General features: G+C 40.0%; 1 pseudogene; it reads right to left on the bottom strand.

Annotated features, from left to right (window-relative positions):
• Positions 1 to 364: 364 nt before the first annotated feature.
• Positions 365 to 1,194, bottom strand: LOC113190685 (vacuolar ATPase assembly protein VMA22 pseudogene; annotated as a pseudogene).
• Positions 1,195 to 4,978: the final 3,784 nt, after the last annotated feature.

The following is a 4,978-nucleotide window of genomic DNA, read 5'->3' as shown; positions in this document are numbered from 1 at the left end:
TTCTTCATCCAGGAATACACTACATGAGGTTGTTCAATTGTTCACTAACATGAACAACCTTGTACCTGCTCTCTGGGGTGGTGGTGATGAGAACATGGGCCTAAAAGTGGTTCCAAAGACGGTGACTTTCATATTACTCAGTTGGGGAAGAAATGTTTATATCTCACAATGTGAACATAGGATTAAAAACTTTGAACTTCACTCCTAACAAAGTCGAAAACATGAAGACCAATGACATTTTAAGGAGAGGGCATTAGCTGGACTGGAGGTTGGAGCAGGGGTTATTTATGAAGGAAGAATGCCTGAGAAAAGGCAGCCACATCCATGAACAGCGGTGCTGAGTGCCTGCCTCGGTGGACACAGGTCAGGCAGCCCCAGGCTCCAGCTGCTTGAGTTTCACCTGGATCCCCCGGAGTTGGCTTCGACCCCAGTTGGAGGCTGGCTATATCTGCAGTGAGCTGTAGGCCATCCCGGAAGCTGGGTTGGGCCTGCCGCAGACTGTGAGGAACCGGATTCCAAACCAGTTCAGGGGGTCCTGAGGGGCTGCAGAGGGCTCTGGCTCTGGAGTTTTGGTAGGGTCCTTGCGCCTGCGCAAAGCTGACTCTCTGGGCCCCACCTCCTCTGGAGTCTGGGCATCAGCTCTCACCACCCTGAAGGTCTGGGATCCGTTCTGGGTCTCCCTGAAGGACGAGGGAAGATAGGCCTTTGAGAGCCCTGGCCTGGGCCTGCACTCCTCCCTCCGCACACATACGGACCTGGGGTTCCTTGCGAGAGGCATACTGCAAGGGCCCTACTGAGCCTTTGCGAGCGAGAGCCAGCCCTCCTCCACTCCAGCGTTCAGCGCCCCGGGCTTCACTTCCAGCTCCTCCAGGTCTCTGAGCAGCTGCAGGAGAAGCGAGTCCTCAAAGTCACATTTGCCACTATCCCATTGGCCAAAGCAAGTCACATTATTGAGTACACAGTTAGCGGGAGAGGACACTACTAAAAGGCACAGACTCAAGGAGGTGTGGAACTTTTTCTTTTTGGATGCTGGAAATTGAACCCAGAGACTTGTGCATGCAAGGCAAGCACTCTACCAACTGAGCTGTGTCTCCAACCTGAGGTGTGAAACTCTGAGGCCTTTAATACAGTCAATCTACCGTAGTCTACTCCTCGGTCACCACTAAAGATACTTTTCTCATATGCAAAATACATTGATCCCCATTCTAGGATACCCAGTAGATTATCCAGTTATTCCATTATTCTTGAAGTCTAGGATCTCACGACCAACATCAGGTCTGTAGGTGGCTCTTGGGATGCAGTTTCTCTTGATCTGAGGACCTAAGAACTAAAGAGATACGTTCTGCTCCCCCTTGGCCACATAGATGTTGAGATAGGGACAGGGCAAGTGCATTAGATACTCCTGGTTAAAAGGGGTAGAATGGGGGGCTGGGGTGGTGGCTCAGTAGTGGAGCACTTGCCTCTCATGTGTGAGGTCCTGGGTTCGATCCTTAGCACCACATAAAAATAAATGAATAAAAATAAAGATATTGTGTCAACATACCAGTAAAAAATATATATAAAAAAAGGAGTAGAATGGGAGGTACATCACATGACTCCGTGGCGATTCTAAAGTCACGCTGGGAAAGCATCACCAGGTTCCTCTGTATTTGGCAGGACTTCACTTAGGACATTATTTAGGGTCATCAATATCCCTGATTAGCACCTGATTCTGTTCACTGGGGGTGGCTTTATAGTCCATCATTTTCCAAGGTCCTTGGTTCCACCCTTCAAGATGTCCTTTTCTGTTACTCTCCCTGGCTTCTTCTGAAGAGAAAAATAGGTCCTCAGCCTTCTTTCTGACCATAGTTCCCTTTGCATTTTAAAAACTTGCAACCCAATTTTAGGGGCACTTAGGACAATGAAACATACTCAAAAATTTGGTAGGTTTTTCTATGCATGTTACCCCATTTAACGTTCGACAAAAACTACAGCCATAATTTTTGAGAACTTCATTTTTTCTAGGCTTGATCACTGCTGCTCTGGGCATGTAAGACAATGCTCTTAAGATTTCTAGATTCTCTTTTGTCCAACTGAGGGGAACTATAAGGCAGTACCATAAACATTTATTCTAAATTCTGCTTATGTGGAATTTTCCACGGCCCAATTGGCCAGAGAAAAATCACATAGCTAAGCTCAGAGTCAGTATGGGCAGACACTACAAAAGGGCATGGATTCACAGAAGTATGAAAAATTGAAACTTTAATGTAATTCATCTACCATAAAAGGTAATTTTTAAAAGTTTGGTGTGATTTTTTTTTGTGTGTGTGCTCATAAATGTGAACTCTATATCATTTTGCATCTTGCTATTTTCACTCAGTGATATCTTTTTTTGGTGATCTATTCCTTTTAACTGCTATAAGAATTTCATTGTATGAATATATAGTGCATTTTATTGAGCCATTTCTGTGATGAATGAACATTTAGGTTATTTCTAATTTTTTTCACTATTACTATATTTCATATAGTCTTGAGATGTACCTTTTTTCATTTTAACATCTCTGATATGTATGGTGTCTTCCAAATATTTGGAAGTTTTATTCTTTCACTGGTACATAAAATGATGATGCATCTTGTAATCAGGGTTGTCTTAGGTTTGATGAAATATGGCATAAACATCCAGCTTAGATTGATCTCCAAATCATCATACTCTCACCATCACTCTCCTTGCCAATAATTGTTAGTTATTCACGATTTTCCAACATGATAGATGTGGAGTTCTATCTCACTGAAGTTTTAATTGTATTTTTCTGATTACTGGTTAGGTTAAACCTTGCTTCATATTTATTGACCATTCAAGTTTTCCTTCTGTGAATTGCCTATTTAAATCTGTTGCCATTTAAAAAATACAGTTATCTTTTTCTTATTGATTTGTAACAATGATTTATATATTGTAGATACTAATCTTTCATTAGTGCATTGCAAATATTTTCTTACCGCCTGAAGTGTGTCTTTTAACTTTGTTTATAGTGCTCTTTATTGTATAGATAATTTAAATTAAATTTTTTTTAGTGTTGATGGATCTTTATTTTATTCATTTATTGATATGCGGTGCTGAGAATTGAACCCAGTACCTCATACATGTGAGGCAAGTGCTCTACACTGAGCCACAGACCCAGCTCCAATAATTTAAATTTTAATGGAGTTGGGTTTGTAAAGTTAATTCATTAAAAATGGTTTGGGTTTTTTGTGTCTTTTAAAAAGAATTCTATGATACTAATACTATTTTAATATTTTTAAAAATTGTTCTTTTTAGGTATGCATGCGTGTATTTTGTCATATTACACATACTTGAAGTGTGACTTATTCTAATTAGGATCCCATTTTTGTGGTTATATATGGTGTGGAGTTACACTGGTCGTGTATTCTTATATGAACATAAGAAAGTTATGTCCGATTCATTCTACTGTCTTTCCTATTCCTATCCTTCATTCCCCTTTGTCTAATCTAATGAATTTCTATTCTTCCCTCCCTACCCCTTATTGTGTGTTAGCATCCGCATATCAGAAAGAATTTTGGCCTTTTTTTTTTTTTGGATTAGCTTATTTCACTTAGTATGAGAGTCTCTGGCTCCATCCATTTACTGGCAAAGCCATTCTTTTTTAATGGCTGAGTAATATTCCATTGTGTATATATTCCATATTTTCTTTATCCATTCATTTGTTGAAGGGCATTTAGTTTGGTTACATAGCTTAGCTATTATGAATTGAGCAGCTTTGAACATTGATGTGACTATATTACTGTAGTATGCTGATTTTAAGTCCTTTGGATATAAGCTGAGGAGTGGGATAATTGGGTCAAATGGTGGTTCCATTCTAAGTTTTCTAAGGAATCTCCATACTGATTTCCAGAGTGCTTACACCAATTTGCAGTCCCACCAGCAATGTATGAGTGAACCATTTTCCCCTTCACCAACGTTTATTGTTACTTGTCTTCTTGATAATTGCCATTCTGATTAGAGATGGAATCTCAGTGTAGTTTTAATTTGCATTTCTCTAATTGCTAGAGATGTTTAACATTTTTACATATATTTGTTAATCATTTATATTTTTTGTGTGAATTGCCTATTCATCCATTTGCCCATTTATTGATTGGGTTATTTGTTTTTTTTGAGTTTAACTTTGGAGATTAATGCTCTGTCTGAGGTGCAGGTAGAAAAGATTTTCTCCCATTCTGTAGGCTCTTTCTTCATGTTCTTGATTGTTTCCTTTGATGTGAAGAAGCTTTTTAGTTTGATACCATCCCATTTATTGATTCTTGATTTTACTTCTTATACTTTAGGAGTCTTGTTGAGGAAGTCATTTCCTTAGCTGACATGATAAAGATTTGGGCTTACATCTTCTCCTAGTAGGCACAAGGTCTCTGGTCTAATGCTTAGGTCCTTGATCCACTTTGAGTTGAGTTTTGTTCAGGGATAGAAATAGGGGTAGCAGCAATTATTTGTTGATCATACTATTCCTGGGTTCTAGGTGTGGTTCTAAGTTTGTTAACTAACTCAATTATCAGGTAACTCTATTGGATAGTTATCTCTGACCTTCTCTACACCTAGGAAACAGGTCAGTGAGCTTGTGCTAGGTTGACTACTGCATCCACCTCCAGGGATAACCGTATCCTAATCCCTGGAATCTGTGAATATGACCTCACATGAATAAAAGATGAATGTTAGTTTACATGGTAAAAAATATATGCAAGTACAGTAAGGATCTTGAGGTGGGAATATTATCCTGGATTATCTGGGTGTGCCCCTAAAGCAGTCACAGGTGCCATTCTCAGAGGCAGGCAGAGAGGGATCCTACTGCAGAGAGGAGGAGGAGGCAACTAGGCATGGAGTGCAGGGACATGGCTTCAATCAAGAACGTCAGTGGACACCAGAAACTGGAAGAAGCCAGGAACAGATGACATAATTCCATGTTATTGTCTATGTGTCATTCCTCTTTAA

This window comes from Urocitellus parryii, chromosome 1, assembly GCF_045843805.1.
Source record: "Urocitellus parryii isolate mUroPar1 chromosome 1, mUroPar1.hap1, whole genome shotgun sequence".
Taxonomy (NCBI): Eukaryota; Metazoa; Chordata; class Mammalia; order Rodentia; family Sciuridae; genus Urocitellus; species Urocitellus parryii.
Note: the sequence above shows the minus strand (reverse complement) of the source record. Positions and strands in the feature narration are given on the sequence as shown.